This window comes from Rissa tridactyla, chromosome 1 (assembly GCF_028500815.1).
Source record: "Rissa tridactyla isolate bRisTri1 chromosome 1, bRisTri1.patW.cur.20221130, whole genome shotgun sequence".
Classification (NCBI taxonomy): Eukaryota; Metazoa; Chordata; class Aves; order Charadriiformes; family Laridae; genus Rissa; species Rissa tridactyla.
The window spans coordinates 190,213,776-190,231,685 of NC_071466.1; the positions used below are offsets into that span (position 1 = coordinate 190,213,776).

The window sequence follows — 17,910 nt, forward strand, 5'->3', positions numbered from 1 at the left end:
TCATCTCCAGCTTGAAGTTCTCATCATTTGGCAATGGAAACTCAGCTTTGTTCACCGACTGGCAAGACAGTTCTTTAGGATTCTTATTTCAAGTTAGCTCTCTAGGCAATTACTTTATTACACGTTATACTTGGAGCCTAGTTTTATATAGTCTTTGAGCGTGCACAGAAGCTTATTAAAATTAATTTTTTCCCCAAGGACTTCTTCATTCTGCTTTTTCACACACACTCTTCACAAGAGAAATGGCTCTTCAAAACTCATGCTTTTTGTCATAATAATTGCTTTACACCTCTTGGCAACTTTTCACACCATGTGTAAAGTACTGTTTCATTAAGGTTCATTAAGAGACAATACTTCCATTACAGTAAAAAATCACAATAATGCCTACATATTGTTTTTAATGTTAATCATGTTATTTAATTTATAGAGAAGCATAAATGTATATGCAAACACAGACACAGACACAACTTTTGCAAAGCACTCTTGGAACTTAAGTGATAAGACAACAATTATTATTAAATGAAATATTTAATTCTGATTGACAATAGGGCATGAAAAATAACTTACATTGCATGGTTGGAAAAGAAAATTAGTTTTTAAGGAAACCTTAAATTGCTATGAGAACTTTATGGTAAAGTAGAATAAAATTGTACATTACAGTTTATTAGACCTGCGTGTTCCTTCATTGTTTTTATGATAAAATACTCATTTCTGTTCAAATTAATATTTCACTTCTTTTTATGGGAAAAAAGAGCTCAAGGGTTAAATTACTAAAGTAAAACTCTAGTATTGATTAGACAGGATGTATTTATAGACTACTAAAGAGAACAATCACAGAAAGATCTACTGGCTAGTTCCTGCTTTATTTCAGGTGGGGAAGCTGGTGCTGCAGTCAAGCCTCATCTAACAACAGTGAGAAGCATCTAGAGATTTGCCCTCAGAACAGCCTAATCACCAATTTACCCCCAAATTTTTCCATTTTATTGTGACACAGAAATTTTTTTTTACAGTTATCACCCTCAGCACATAAGTTACAAGAGTGCTCAGCAAAGGAGGTGTTATATAGGGTTGCTTATATTGTAGTTAAGAGATGATATGCCAAATAATGATGCTCAAAAACAGGCAGTATTGTTCACCAGTGATAGTTGTACACAGCAAATGTCTTCCCATGTGCGGCTCTTTATGTGTAACTGTTATCACCAAGAGCTGTTACCTAGGAAACAAAATGCACTTACATACTATGTATGAGTTTCTCCAGAGTTACTTTTCCCACTAATACTCTAAGACATTTAAACGCTTTGATACAATACTTGTAATATACCCTTGTCTGAATACCACCAAAATCACAGTCATCAAATGGCCAGATTGGTTAGTGTGGTTTTATTCAGACAAAACAGATTTCTTATTAAGGAAAACCATCTTTTAACTTTTTTTTTTTCTTCTTGAAAGTGTGAGTGTGTTGCTTGTATACTTGTGGGAAGTATTTAGCAGTGAAAAGATGACACAAAAAGGATTAAAATATGTAGCCACTGTGTAACCAAACCGATATCTTAAACTCATCATTCTTTTGCCAAACATTGATACCGAAATCTGAGCTGTTTTATAAATGGAATAAGAATATTGAATCACACAACCGATTTTCTTATTCCAGCTCTGAAATTCTGGAATGTTTGGACAAGTAGCTCAAAATTTTAGCTATCATGTGAACCTTCTTGCCTTTGAATACACACATAATTCAATCACAGTTTGCTGTGGAGATAATGGTCCAGAGCTGCTTGTTTTTCCTTGCGCATTACATGTTGGTGTCAAAGATGACACCAACTTTTCAAAATTTTTTACTCTGTAAAGGTAAATATTAAGGGTTCTCTTTACATCTAAAGTTAGCACGAAAGGTTTATTGGAATTTAGGAAGGGTGGTCAATCTGTAATTTGGGATATACAGATGCAAAACTGTATGTAAAAATCTAAAACCACTTATGAAAGGAAGTTGCCAAAAAGTGCTGAATCTCATAGTCACTAACTCCAAAGCTTGTTGCACTGGCCTCTGAAAAGTAAATTTTGAGGGTTACTGAATACATTTTACTTGACAGATATGATGTTGTTAACAGATGAGTGTTGAGCGGCTGTGATCAAATGATTCTGAATAAACCCAGACCTGATCACTCCCTATGCTGAGCCTTTCTTAACTCTATTGCAGTAAAGTGAGTGATCTTTAACAAAAGATAATTTCTGAGAGGGAAGGAAGATATTAGAGGTCTATCTGCTACAACGAAAGAAAAAAGGATGATCTGAAACAAAAATACAAGATGAGGCTGTGAGCATATGCCGATGATGAATGTGTATGTCAATAACGTAAGGTTTAGAAATCCTCACAAGAACTCTTTGTATTAAAAATAGGAAAAATGTCAGAAAACATAGCTCCAAGTGTAAAAGCTATCACAGTGATATCCAAAATGAGACATTCTGCCCACATTAGCCATCCTTGACAAAGTTTTATATTATCAGCTGTAGCAAGCGGCTCTTCACAGTATATTTGTTGTGCAAATTGGCTTATTTTTCTCTGTGGTGATTCCATACAAGAAAAAAAAAAAAACAACACATTTTTTCAACCCTTGTTTAGTCAATTAAAGACTCTTTTTCTCTTTTCATCATTAATGAACCAATTCTACAACCAAGCATTATAATTCCATAAAAAATCAACCACCCAGTTGTCATTAGGCACGTCTCATACACACACATCTTCGGACTGGAATGGAAAGTCATTTCTTTTTCATGAAAAGGGGCTGGACAACTTGGCAGGAAGACACAGCATCTCTTATAAGGCTTTGCACAGGGGGGGGCGCTGTAGAAGCACTGCTCTGCAGCCTACCTTTTGTGGGAAAAGAGAGGAGGCAAAGATCTGAAGGAAGCAGGGTTAGGAAAGTCTAGACAACTTAAGCCGTCAAATCAATGGTCAGAGGCTTACAATTAACCTATTGATTGAAACGTTTGGGGTTTTAATGCTTAGAAATTTTGCTAACTGTAGTGATTTTGTAAGAAACGTCCAGCTATTAACTTACTGACTTGAACTTTCCTTTTCCTGTACTTGAGCAAAGATTTTTTTTGTCAGGAAACGCACGGGAATCGATTTAGTGACTTCCAGAGCATGGAAGTACTCCAGACTCTGGAGGTTACAATCCCTGCAGCAGAAGGAACCTTGTGGTTTGCTTTGTCTTGTTTTGTTTTAACTGCTCACCTCTGGCAGGACCAGGAGTATTTATTTTCTCTCTCCACGCCGTGAGTTCAGCAGGAGCTTAATTACCAGGCAGCGTGTTGTGATTGGCCGAGGAGCATCAGAAATGAGCAAATGTATCACGGTTTGTGCCGGGGCTCAGGAGTAACAGCTACAGTCACTCACCAGCCTCAACTGTCAGCTCCGTCTTCCTCCTGCATAAAAATAAACATTTCCCCCACAATAAAGTCTTTTTATAAAAGCAATAAAACAACTCAAGGGAGCATTGTTATCATGAGCTAATCACCCCCTTAGGGAATTAGAGGCACTTAGCTGCATCTAGAGCTTCAACACCTGAGGGGCTGTGATTATTTCGTGATAACCAACAAGGCATGACAGACTGGGAGGTTAATTAGATAATATTCAAACTTGGTAATATTGAGTTTGAAGATTTCTTTTGAAGTTGTACAAGCAAAGCTCTGCTTATAAAACAGCAGTGGGATATCAGCACAGAAAGGATAATTAACATTTCCTACAAACGAACCAAGGTTTTGAATAGCTAAAGGAAAAAATAATAAAGTCAAAGTACTAAACCCTGAGGCACTCCTTTAACAATGAGTAATCCTGATGAGTTCACTCCCTGGAATCTTGGGCAGAAATTGACTCAAATTATATAATGCCATTTAGTTGCTAACCCCTAAATGGTGGAGGCACTTCAGTCAGCCTCATACTACTTAACGGTCCATTGTCTCAAAGAATTTAGTGGGGTAGTAAACGCAGTATTAATAATAAATAATCATCCCAGCTGCAATCATAGCCAGTGGTTTGAGAAACTGTAAGAAACTGTGCCACTGCACCGTGAGAGATTAAAGACAAAGGACGCTGCAAACATTTAAAATTATACAAGCAGTCATTTTTCTGGAAGAGCATTTTATTTTTGTGGACAATGGCAGTGTAGTTTCAGGAGTATCTGCAGGCGTATGCAGGGATGGAGCTGTGCTGCAGACGTCTATTAGTGGCTAGTTGCTCTGCAACGACCTGGCCTACAAAGCCCATGGGCTGATGCCGTTTCTTCCTGGTCCAGCAGCTGGGGACTGTGGGGTGAAGTGGCCCGGCTGGCTGGTCTGGCTGAAATTACACTACCAAACCCTTGCATCAAGGCTTTGCATTGCCTCGCTGACCTGAGTCATGCTGTGGCCACGTGAGCTATGGATCCCACGCAAGGCTGGTTGAGGAGCTGCAGCTGAGGAGAAGAGCTGGATGTTCCCTCTTGGTGGGCAGCTGGCTCTAACATCAATCAGCTTGTAACTCTCGGCTGTAAAGCAAGTTCCAGAAACAACACGCAACTTTTAAATGTAATTATTTATATTGATGATCAGTTAAAAAATAAGCAAAAACTCAGCTATCTCTAACTTGTTTACTTATAAAATGGAAAATGAAGATGACTGTTGGTGTCCCAAACAATCTCTGATTCAGGTAGCTTGCTTTTTAAACAAACTTTTGTTGAGTCAGCAGAACTGGTGAATTAAAGAATGTAGTCAAGCACTTCTGGTCCTAAACTATATATATTCTGCAGGACAAATCATTACAACAAAGCTGAGATTGCTGGTCAGTCAGGTATTTGCCAGCAGAATGGTTTTTCATTGTTAAATTCTGATTTAATAGAATCAAAACATCTCACTGGAACCTGTCAATTCCATAAAAACCTTCAACAGGGAATCAAGTCATTTTGTGTGTTTTCCGGCCAGCCTTCCAGCCTGCCGGTCAGGGGGGTGGCAGCCTGCCTGGCTCTGCAGGCTGGCTCCTTCCCTAGCTCCCCGCTGCCCGTGCCATGGGCTGCCGGGCTGCCTGCCTCCCCGGGCTGCCAGGCACTCACAGCCACACGCTCCGCTGCTCCTGCGACACTCCCCGCGTCAGTGCCCTGGCATGCCTGGTGCATATCCAAGCAAGATTTCCCTCCTTGCAAAAAAAAAAAAAAAAAAAGAAAAAGACGAAAAAGAGCCCTACGTATAATTCGCCACGAAGCACAGATGTTTTTACATGCTCTTTCTGCAAAATCATTCATAAATCTTCGCTTTTAATTTCCATGCTACAAAAAAAAAAGTTAAAAGAAAAAAAGTGGAACTCTGGAATCCTGCACAGAGCTTAAAATTAAATAGAAAAGAAAAAAATTAATAGATCTGAGATATGAAGGGAAAAATACATATGTAGGTACCAATGAGGCAAGGATACATGGATACTAGAAAAAAAATAGGAACAGGAACATAGAGGAAGGAGTCACATAATTTTTCTCAGAAGCTCAAGTGTTTGTAAGTCATTTCTTCTGTTTAGATATGAAACAATGGGATGCCCAAAAACATCTCGTGTACGTCCAGGAAGCGTGTCAGAGTGGGATGAGCCAGCTTCTGAAGGTGCCTGCTGCAGTGGCTAAAGACGACAGTTTGATGGCCACCTTGTGCTAGATTTCTAAGTTTGCTTAGATTGCTCAAGTTGGCTGAAAAGTATGTCATGCGAAAAGCTGAAAAATGGAAATCGAGAGCAAAGGACAAAAGCTACATGAAAATACTTAAAGTACATCTTCCTCGGTGATACTTGCACTAATCATTATCCAGAGAGCAGACTGCTCTTCTCAAAGTGCTTTTCCTTATATCACTTGCCTCCTTCACCATCACCAACATCCTCTTTAAGTGCTTTCTTTTATATTTACTTAATTATTTATTCCTTTATGTGTTTGTATGTTTTTATCACTAAGGCATCAGATATTTAAGTCACCAGGAACACATCCTGCTCTTAGACTATTTCAGATCATTTGTTCTTTATCTTACACTTACGAAATGCCTAGTGACACTTGTGGAATAAAGCATATGAATGTTTAATTAAATGAATACACTTAAAGTGCCAGTGCAATTGCATTTTAGGAAAAAAAAAAATGAAAACTTCTCCCACTGGGTGTAATCCAGCACCCTCTAAAATCACAGGAAAGACAGCCATTGGAGTCGTTGGAGTGCCTGAGACTTTTTTGAGAAAATATATTTCAAGACTAAAGCTCTGGAAAAAGATACACTAGGGTGTCGTGTGGGTTCATCAGTGGTCCCTGGGGCTGCTGATCAATATAGCCTTTGCTGTTTCTGCTCTTGTTATCAGATATGTCTTTGAGTTCAATAAATAAGCATCAAGGTCTCAAGAACCTCAGTGCCTGTATCGATACAGGAAAGAGGTTTTAGCATGAGGCTCATTTGAAAGAGCAATCACAGACTCGGTTCTGTGGGAAACATTTGGTCATGTCTACTGCACGCAATCATGGCCCTAATGCAGTTTGACCAGTAATGATCAGAGCAAGAATTAAAGTCCAACCTGCCTGTGGCAAGGTGAATGGTCTCAACCCCAGAAGCCTTCCCTTGGAGCGCATGCTCATCTCTGTGTTTCCACTCTAGTTTATACCATGCTACTTCCATATTTGCATTACACCAAGTCTTTGCTTCATGGCCGACAGTGATAGACGTTTTCATTTCAACATCCTCTCTTTCATCCTGCACCTAGCACTTTTGTTTCCTCCGTCCTGATAAGGTTGCACGCTTAGCACCTGAGCATCCTCATCACAGATGCAGTTTTGCACTTTCTCGTTAGGTAATGATTTCACATATCAGGTTTACCAGCTTCACCTTCTAAGCCTTTTTATGAGCAATTTTCGTAGACCATGACTCCAGTGAAGCTGACATAGAGTGTACCTGTGCGCATGGGTAGGCTGGTACAAATCCCTTCTGTCAGCAGGTGCACCAGCAAAAAATAGAACTTAACAGTGACCTGCTTTCACTGGTATGAAGTTCATTTGGTATTCATGAAAGCCACGAGGATGTTAAGTTTGTAACGGTATAAACACTTAGCTACAGTTTTTCTTAACATCGACTCCCATGGGGTTGCCAGAAGGGAAAAGAATACAGGTGAGCCTATACAATAACTTATTTATATCCTTGCCTATAGCTCTCAGTGGCATCTATACAGTGTACATAATCTTTCTTGTTGGAACAGTGAATCAGGATCTATGCATGAACACAGATATCTATGTGCATTGCATGTTACCAGCTTGTTGGTACGTAGTCAAATTCTGCTGCTTTTACTCACAACGCACCGCAATTTTCTCCAGGGAGGAACCCTCTGTTCCTTCTTGTGTTTGCACTATATCTCCCTGGAAATCTCACTTTCTGTTTTCAGTTAAGAATTTCAGAAAGGAAATAATTTGTTTCGGATACTTCATTTGGCGTCTTCTTTTTGCCAAGCTGAAAATTTTGGAAAAAAAACCCCAATGAGTCACAAAGTATGCGGTTTAAAAATAATAAGAACTTGATTCAGCCGTCAACCCCTCAGCCAGAAATGGATGATTTAGGTCTGGTTCTGATCTTTTCTGTCAAACAACTGCTGCCGAAGGTAAACCCATCAGAAATACTGTCTAAACACTGAAAGTAGACAGGAGGGACGAGAGGAAAACAAGTAACTGAGAGTCCTCTCACAGAAGGACTTTTCATGTGAGTAAAGTTACTCACAATTAGCAAGTGTTTGCAGTCAGCTTTTTATGCTGTAATTCAATCTAACTTCAGAGAAAAAGATTAACGCTCCTTCTGCTTGTCTTTGTTCATGGATGATTTAGGCAAACCTGTCTCCTCCTCCGCCGTTTCATTCTCTGATAATTACGGCACATATGAAGCTCCATAGGTGAGAAGTTTTCAGATGCTTTCATAGGGGAGAGCACAACTTAGCAGTTGCAGCTTTGGGAGCTGCTTTTCTCCCCACTTGACATTTTGTGGGCAAGCTCCCTTCCCGTTACCGAGCGAGTAACATCCCTGTGGCAATTGCAGCAGTGGCTCACATGGAAAAGTAATATTAGGAAAGTATTTAGTGTATGTGCAGCTGTCTGTGGTGTCACTCTAGCTGGTGGAAATAAACCGAAGAGATCAACCAGTTATTTGGGAAACACCACGGGTTGATAGGCCGCAGTTAGCTGTTATCTATGTGTTTATGCAGCTTACCAAGCATTTAAATGTCAGAAAGGAATCTCTTGAGAGGGTCCTCCCAACTCCATCCTTACCAACAAATATCCCATATACTCAGTTCATGTTTTGATTTAAGGGTGTTTCAACTCGCTTTTGGCCCAAATTCCTGTCCAACACTTGTGAGTTTTAGAACAATTTGTTGATTCTTTTGGTATTTTTGTATATTCTTATAAGACTCTGCATTTCCTTTTTCCTGCTAGCAGAAGAATTGGAAGTGGCACTCTATATGGTTCATAAAAAGGCTGAAAAATCTGTTATGAAACTTCCAATCTAATTGATAAAACAGATTATAGTACAAAGGAAAATGGGCAAAATACAAATCAGAAGAGAAGAAGTTAACTGAAGAGGGAATCTAAAGGCACTAGCAAAAAATAATAAGGCCAATCTATTAAGACGAATAAAGAGGAACAATACAGAATATGGAATACTAAAGAATCATTAATACATATTTCTCCTCGGTTTTGAAAGAAGGAGGTTAATGAATTCATATTGTCTTTCATTTTATATACCATGCGTTTTATTTCCTCGGTCACTGGGGAGGATGTTAAACAACACAATGTCTCCATATCTTCAGGGCCAGAAAGCTGCAGTCAGGAATGTTAAAAGAAATGGCTTTAGAAAGGAGTGTAAATCTAAGTCTTTGCTGCACAATGCAGGGGTACCAGGACGCTCAAGTTAGCTGAGGTATCAAGATCCGGGCAACAGCCTTCTGGTAGACTTGTTAACCTAGCTGGGAAACAGCCCAATACTGTGCCACAGATAATCAACATCAACATCGCACAGATGAAATCCCAGAAGACTCAAGATGATAATGACAAACTGATGCTTTAAGAACGGGATGATCCAAGTAGCCTTACAGTTAGCACAGGTAAGATCATACACAGAGTCTGGATGCAACTGGGGATTACTTAAGTACAGTATCAAAATCCCCATTTGTTTATATCGGAAAATTCTGTTCGTTTATTACTTTTTTATGATACTATCCATCTGATTGATAAAGATGGCTATAAAATTCTTCAAGCACATCTATACTAGCGGGCGCAGACTGTTGCTAAGTTTCTTCTACCCAGTTAGGCACAACGTGCTTCAACCTGGAAGCCATGTAGATATGTCAGCACGCACTATGCCTGAGCTCCTGGGGCAGCTTGGGCAGAGAGGGCATTTTTAAACACAAAATCTCTGCTCCCAACCTGACTGCTAGACAACGATGATGTGGATATTCACTTGTTTTCTCTTTAGCAGTAAAGTTTACCATTCTTCAGGATATAAGAATCCATGCGGTGGGAGCGTATGTCTGGATCACTGAGTCAAGAGTAAGCCTGTGGTAAATAATATGGAGGAGGTGGAACACAAGTCCTGGCTTGGAGCTAGATATTATCTTTTTACATGGGCTCCTCTGAGGCACTAGTCCACCTGAAGATATGTATTACTTGGCTTTTGCATAACAACATGGCCACTTCCCAGCATCATGGCCTCAGCGTTACATGTGGGCATCTCTCTCGTAGGGAAGAGCAGCCGCAGTAGACGTGGTTCTCTGCTTCAGACATGGGAGGGGACTGGTCAAAAAGTGCTGGTCAGAGCAACAATCAAGACCATGAAAACAAGCCATGACCTCACCGATGTAGTTATTTCCCTGCATTTTATTAAATGTTACTAAAAAGCTGCATTTTACCAAACCAAACTCTTAAGATGGTTTTAATTATTAGTGTACTTGTGGACCAAATAGATATCCTTAGTCAAGTTAGCCTCTTATAAGATTAGGCAGGCAGCTTCATCAGACCCAGAATACAGGTATTTTTTATTACCAAAAATCTCAGGTTTGTCTGCGCGCTTCTGACTAACTAGAAGTTTGTGAGAGCAGTTTTTTAACCTTGAGAAAAAATGTGCAGATATTCACACCCTGCCCCCAAATGTGTTGTATTTTGATAAGACCTTACAAACCCTTCCTTGCAAAGGGGAAAATATGGCTCATTGGCACAAGCTATGCATCTCCCAAATTTCTTTTGTAGGCGGATAGTTACGTCATGACACAGAGCCAGTTTTTACGGCCTTTGGTCTGTAAAAAGGCACTCACCATTTGGACCCGAGGCCAGCGCAGGAATGTTTCTCGTCTCACAAAAAGCGGCTCTGACTCTCAACACTTCCCTTGCCCTGGGAGCTGCCACCCACGTGAGAGCCGTGGGCTCCGTCCCCTGCCAGCCGCCTGCCTGTGCAATACAGCGCAGCGGAGACCACCCCAGGCAGCAGGGACAGCTGGGGCGCATGAGGATTGGGGTGAATTTTTGGAGCTACGGAAAGGCAGTTTCCCAGCACGTGCCTGGCAGCTACGATCAGTCTACCGGCTTCTCCTTCACAGGGCTAGAGCTTAGAAAGTTCCCACATCGAATTTTTTTTCTTCAGAGAGCACCAGAAGAGGCCATTCTAAGCTCACAGCAGCCCAAGGGAACGGACTGCAGAGCAGCTCCCAAACACCGCGACACGCCAGCGACAGACTTGCCCGGTTTGGGTGGGTTATCGCCAGACCCCAGCACACCCCTGGCCGGGGCCGGGGGCAGGGACAGCCCCGCCGAAGGGGCGCCGGGGGCGTCCCCGGGGCCCGGCAGCGCCGGCGGCGCCGCAGCCCGGTCTGTCCCGGCCGCCGCCCCCGAGAAGCGCCGCTCTTACCGCAGCTTCTCCGCAAAGCAAGTTTTCCTCCGTGCCCCAGGGTACGCAGCGACAGTTTATCCGTTAACCACTAGATGGCACCTGGTATTTGGCAACCACGTCCCTTTTTAGGCTCTTTTTTTTGTTTGGTGTTTTTGTTTTTTTTTAATCCCTCGAGTTGAAGCTGATACAGGGATAGGGAAGCTCTGACAGAGCAAAAATAAAACCGGCTCCTCATCCGTGAGATTTACACTGCCACGGGCCTACCCATAGTTAAAAATATTGACCACCCCTTTTGCAAAATATTCCCCAAAATCGCCATAATCTCTCTGGTGCCCCAGCTGCCGGCCTTTGCTTTGCTTTGCTTTGCTGTGCCTTCCCTAAGAGTGCTGCTCCTGTGGGGCAGGGACACAGGCTGGGGACATCGTGTGAAGAGTTAACATGCAGGAAGAATTTGGTTAGGCACCTACCTCCAGTGCAGCAACCCTTGCTGTGGAGGCTTGGATTTGACATCGAGCTCACTTCCAGAGAAATTCCCAGCGGCGTTAATGTGAAGGATACGGGGAGGGGGGTGTGTGTGTGTGTCTATGTTTGTGGGTATACATGTGTTTCAATATATTAAGGCATATGAATTCTCAAATTTTGGGCTACTTGGAGTGTTATTTTTTCTAATCTTTAAAATCTCGTTCCAAACATTGTTTCCACAAATTTCTCTTCAGTGCAGTGACCCACTGTCTTTTCACAGTGGTATCTGTGTTGTCTGTAACACTGCATCAATACCTGTTTTTGTGGATGAGTTTCTGGGTTCGTTGGGAGCCTTTCCCTTATGTTCCATGGAGAGGCACTGGAATAAAACGCAGATTTCTTGATTGCAAAGGGTCACAGTGTTGGAATTTACCTCTCCTCTGCTTTTGGCAACAACAACCTCTGTGTAAATCTGATAATATGGCTGGCAAATACATGTTAGGTTAGAAAACGGTACAGCAGCTGCTGTGCTACTGGTAGTAACTTAGTCAAATAGATTCAGTAATGTCCAATATTTAGACATGGACTCTTGCAAATACAGTGGGCCTTTGGGGTTCAGGAAACTTGATAAAGCAGCTCCCTGATTTTGGACATTAAATGTGATAAGGCTAATCATAATAATCCTTTTCAAAAGGAAATTCCCAGCCCTTCCTGTTATATTAGGCCCTATAAACTGAAAAACAATATTTAAAGCTAAAAGCTTATCAAAGGGTTGGGTTATTTTGTTTGGGGTTTTTTTTTTTTTCTTTTTCTGGGGAGGAGGGAGGAGGCGGGTTTTTTCCTTGAAAATTAAACTCCTGTAGTATTTTCTTTCCCTGCTCTGCGGGGCGGTTTTCTCCTTTGAAACATCTGGGAGATGTCCAGCTGCATCAGCAGTGGAGAGCACTGAAGTACCTTCCTAATGGCATTCGGAGAGTAACGCTCTGTATTAGGTACTGTGTTGGAATAAGAATCAAACGTGAGTGCAGGGACACCTCTCTTGCAACCGGATTCTGATTTCTGCCCTGATTAAATCACTTAGCATTGCTGCTGTCAATGTTTGTTACAGTAATGTCTATAAACCAAATATTGCAGGAGACCCCATTGTGTTAGGCACCATGAAAGCAGAGAGCAGACAGCGTCCTCTCAGCTGTTGTTTCCCCATCTGTCAAGTGAGGACAATGTACTTGCTTTCTACAAGTACATGAGCACTAATTAATTAATATTTGTAAAAGGATATGTAAATGCTAAGTCTTATTTATGAATTATATTATAAATGAAGATTAGTAGAGAGGCCGTGGAGAGAACACACAGATGGCATTATGAGGGCAGAGAGAGCAGTATAGGGTGCAAAGATCAGCCGGGAAGCAGAAGAAAGGAAGCACAGCAAAGTAAATGGTTAACAAAAGAAGAAGAGATACGTTTGCTTAACTAAAATAAAGTGAGAGTGCAAGGGATGTGGGCAATAAACAGGTGAGTTAAAAAAAAACCACAACACAACAGTGGTCTGGAAATTGATGAAACAAGTTGGAAATGGTAATAAAAAAGTTGAAAGAAATAGGCAAGAAGAGCCCTAGTATTGTACATAACACTGCAATTTATGTGTGCTCTTTATTTTAAAGGAGCTCCTGTACCCTTCGAGTGTTAAAACCTTGTTCAGCGTAACAGAGCTTGGACACTTCAGTGAAGTGATTAGAAATGCTGCACTACCAAGGTGAGTGAGCATCTAAGTGCTCATAAGATTGGGGCCTCAGCATGGACCACAAGGCAAGTGATGAAAATCTCATAGACAAGTAATGCTGTATGTTACTGTGTTATATGAGCTGTTCTGAAAGTGGTGAATAACTCCAACAAGGGACATTCAGAAAATTTGGGAAAGTGGTTCTGGATAGAGCAGCCACCTCTTCTTTCAGTCACATCCAATGTCTATGGAAGCATCTGTGGGTATTTCAGTTTTCTTCTGTATTGCATAGGTCAAGCAATTGCTTAACCTTCCTAGTTAGAAAAGTGTATTTTGGCAACACATCAGAAAACAGTGTCAGCACATTTTCCCCAAAATACTGGGAAAAATATTTATAAATATTCATATTCAAGTTCTAAACTAAATTTTAGTTTGACTTCGTTCTCACCAATCTGTTATTTCCTTTCCAGGAATGTTCAAGTACACAGCTTTTACTACCATGAATATTCATGACTTCAGGCTTTGGAGGTGAAGTGCTCAGCTAATTCAACAAAGTCAGCTTCAAAATTGCACTGTGAGTTGTAACTCTTGCAATTTTCTATTTCAATTGTAGCTAAAAAAAAATTAAACAGTACAATGTCACCTATGCAGAAGACCAAAACAATGTACAGTGCTTATTTCCAGAATGCGCAGTAAACTGCTTGTGAATGGTCCTACACCAAGTTTTAGTCAATGAGGAAATACCCAAATATTCGAAAGGAATGGAGAAATCCAAGAACTGCATGATCTGCTCAGACAATTCACAAACAGACCCAACAGGCAGCATTTTCCCAAGAGATTGCTCATGGAAATTATTTGCTTCATTTCAGTTGTTAACAAGCCTGAGCAGCTGAGCTCCACCTCCTCTGCGGCAGAGGAGTGATCTCCAAGGTTTTTCCTACCAGCATTACTAGAAAATGAATTAATTAGGTTTGGACAGTTCTCCCTCAGTTATTTCACTGACCCTCAAATCCAGAAGGCTGCTTTGAGTAAATGTGGAGAAAAACATGAAAAATTATATATCCTGGGTTGGCTTTGATCTCTAAAAATGAGGAGGATTTTATTTTAGGTATATAATAATATTGTTAACCTCTGTTCAGTAGGCAATCCTTCCTTTTTCCTCAGTTTGACACATCTCCAGCATGAAATGGACTAAGATTGCCATGAAACGGAAAGCTGTGGGTGTGAAAATTGGGGAATGCATAGACAAATTCTTCTTTCCTTTTTAAACATATGCCAGTGAATAGGTCCTCTTTTTTTTCTCATCGGTTTTCTGTGTTTCTTGGTAAAAATTACTATAAACCTAGACTAGAAAGCCCAAAGGAAATTCCTTTGCAGGAATTCCATTAGAGCCACAGAATATCAGAGACCAAAAACCAGGGATGGGCTCAGCCCTGAAATGGTGCCCTGGCTGAAAACTGCCAGGACGGGTCACTTTTCTACCTGAGTTTTGCCAATGTGAAAAACAAGAGGAAATGGGAAATCACTGCAGAGCATTAAAAAGAGCCAGGAAGCAAATGCAAAGGTATTGATTCTGACATAATTGTTTGGCCGCTATGAAAGAAGCAAGTACAGGTGTGGGGGTAAATCTCACAAAGGATGGGCATGTTAAACTGTAGTTGTTAGGTGCATCATCTGGTCAAAGCAGTATGAAAGCTTCTCCACCTATTAAATGTTGCTCAGAAAATGAAACAATCTAAATATTGAACATAAACTATGAAAAAGAAACCCCGTGATTCACAGCATGTGTTGTGTGAATCAGTTCCTTTAATGCACAGTAAACTTCTGTAGCATTGCTACCTGAGACATACATGGTGTAAAGACGCTTTCTAGGAAGAGCCGATTGTTCAAACACTGGCAGAATATTCTTTGTAGTCCATATTGGTTGTACCAATTCGCCACATGGGATGTCTGGACAGAGCAACATTTAAGATGGCTAAGAAGAATTCCTAGGTCGTTGTGCAGACATAAACCCTTCCTTACTTGAGCAAGCAATCCCAAGCAATTCGGGCAGGTTTTAACAGGAAGGCAAGAAGCGTTTATTTGTCAGCTTCCAGAGGCCTGGTGAAGGGCAGGACGCTTGTAAAACTTCTGTGAACCAATGGCTATGGGCCCGTTTATTTAATGGCCAGTTAGCCATTAAATATATCATACTAACCACATTTCCGGGAAACAGAAACACTGAATGGCACAGAATGTACTGCTTCGTTGTCACACCCATGCAATTTCAGGACTGATGAGAAGATCTGTGATATATTTACTTCAGTTTGTAAGTGGAAAGCAGGAACTGCTCCAGCTATGTCTATATACATGAAGGGGAGATTCAAAAGTAAAATGAGTGCTGAGGGTTATCGTATATTTGTTTGCAACTAAAGCCAGCCAAACCAAAGGTTGGGCAGCCAACCGCTGGCTGCCTCAACTAAACAACATTCAAAATCTAAGGCTGCTCAACCACCTTAAGAGTGTCTGAAAAAATTATCCATAAACTGCAGTTATTTGCATGTATGTATTTAAACGTTATCAATGTTATGGTGGAAAAAAAGAGTCCTTCAAATTGCCAATTATGTTAGGTTCAATGGAAGGGGTTTGAAGATAAATAACTGTCACAGATTTTACAGCGATTTTTGTTACCAATGGCAGAGAAATCTCTTCTTTAATGTAGTGAAGTTAGTTACATGAATAGGAATTGAGAAACTCAGACACTTCTCAAAATAGTGGTGTTATACAGAAAACAGGAAAGGAATGCTTCAGTTCTCCTTTCATCATGCTTAACTTAAATGAAAGTCAGCCTACCTGACTGTCCTTTAATGAAATTTTCTGTCAAGGTAATTACATATTACCTAGTGATTAAATATCCAAAATACTTATGGAACATATATTTTAATGAAAGAGATGTTTTCATTAGTGAGCATTTATGTGTTTTAGTTGTTTTGCTACATGTGACGGCATTTTACATTTTCCTCACCTTTTTAAATGTTTCAAATATTTCATTTTAACTTATTAATATTATAATTTGGAAATAAGAATGTGACAAGCGTAGTAGTTCAGCTGTAGTTCAGCTAAAACATTTTAATAAAGGACTAATATTTAGTAGATAAAGTGCACTAATATATCACTGACATGCTGGTGACTAGTAGCTGTTTTAAACTTAATTTTCTATTTTTTTCTTCATAACTCATTTACTTATCATCCTTGTATTATCTCCTTTTTAAAAGTCTTTCTGCACTTCAGCAGTTTGTGAAGACAAATTTAAGGTAAGAAAGATATTTACATATAAAATTTGTAAAAAACTTATTCTGTTTTGCAGCTGAGAATGTCAAACCAAAGGACTTCACTATACTTTCCACTTTGCAATCTCTTTTTATGAGTTCAGTACAAGAGATATGACCATGATTTGGCACATCGTTGGTTCATTTAATTTGCATACAAGAGCCACAGAACCATCTACGCACCTGCTTTTATATGTGCTGGTAGGGATATTAGAGAAGAATGACATGTTCCTTGCTGTGACATATGCTTTCCAGGCTGGTTTAGTTGAATCACTTAATGCTAGATCCACAGAGACATCCAGACCCAGAGCCAACTTACTTTATTTTAAATTTGAATATAAAATGAAGTGAGTGTCCCTAGAAAAGGCTTTGATAATCTGATAGTTGATATTTGCCTAAAAGGTAGGAAAAAGTGTATCTGATTTACTTGAGGTAGAAAAAGGAACTGAGCATTGGTCTTCCTCATTAGATTACTACATTAAAGGATAGGCCTCTTTTTTTTTTTTTTAACAAGGTGGACATACATCACAAGTTACGGGTGATTTTTTGAAGAGCTCAGTCCTGTCTGTGTGCTTTAGGGATGCCCTGAGTAGGTTGGATTGAATTGCTCACTATAGGTGAGGAAATACCTTATTTGAAGATCTCAACAGCACTTAGATGGAGGTAGAAACCAATCTATTTAGGACTTTCAGGACATTCAAGGCTCTCCTTTATATAGTGCTTTTATCTAAGGACTTCAAAGCACTTCATAAAATAAAATAAGTATCATTTCCTCATTTCACTGAGTGAGAACCCACAGAGATGTAGTATTTACACAGGGCACTTCACCTGTCTTCACACAGCCATGAGGCAATCTCCCTCCTAGTCCTGCCTTCCCGGCATACACCAGGTTGTACTAATCTTACTGTGTCCAGGATTGCTAGCTCAAGCACCTCCAACTCATAGGAACTGTTAAAAGCAACTAAGAATATGTTTAAATAGGCATGGCCAAACCCTTTGAGATCCTAAGTTTTCTCATCTATGTACATTTTATAGACAGAAGACAGAGATATTTTTCTTTGCAGCTTTGGTTGAAGACTTTTGAGACTGCTTGTTTTAAAACCTCTCTTTGAGAAAATAGCAGGAAATCATTGTCTCCTTTTATAGCAGCAGTTAGCCTAAACAATCATTGGTTCCAAATCTGAAAAACAAGCGCTCTCTCTATATATTTGACTCTACACAGAGATGAAGAGGTGCTGTTGAGTAGTGTGCTGTAATGAGAAATGGCTGAGACTCATGAAAGAACCAAAAAACAGTATTAGAAGAAGGATGCCTCAGGAGTCAGACCTTTGAGAGCATTACAGATAGAGCAGACTGATGAGTCAGAGTGTTTGGTCAGGTTTGAAAGCAGAGAACGGTTCTCCGGTTGCCTGGTTTTCATGCATTTAAAAAAAAAAATCTGTAAAAAAAACAGGATTAGGTACATTATTATAAATAAGCAACACTGCAACAAAGAAACCTGGTTGTTGCCCATCT

At 40.2% G+C, this 17,910-nt stretch overlaps 1 long non-coding RNA gene across 2 annotated transcripts; it reads right to left on the bottom strand.

Annotated features, from left to right (window-relative positions):
* Positions 1-1,021: 1,021 nt before the first annotated feature.
* Positions 1,022-10,969, bottom strand: LOC128902033 (uncharacterized). Of its 2 annotated transcripts, none has more exons than XR_008463600.1 (4): positions 10,924-10,969; positions 4,393-4,526; positions 3,236-3,426; positions 1,022-1,213 (listed from the first exon to the last, which is right to left on the bottom strand). It is a non-coding gene; the product is annotated as an uncharacterized LOC128902033 (long non-coding RNA). The 2 variants fall into 2 exon arrangements; XR_008463601.1 differs by having other exon boundaries at positions 10,334-10,965.
* Between the last annotated feature and the right edge of the window lie 6,941 nt (positions 10,970-17,910).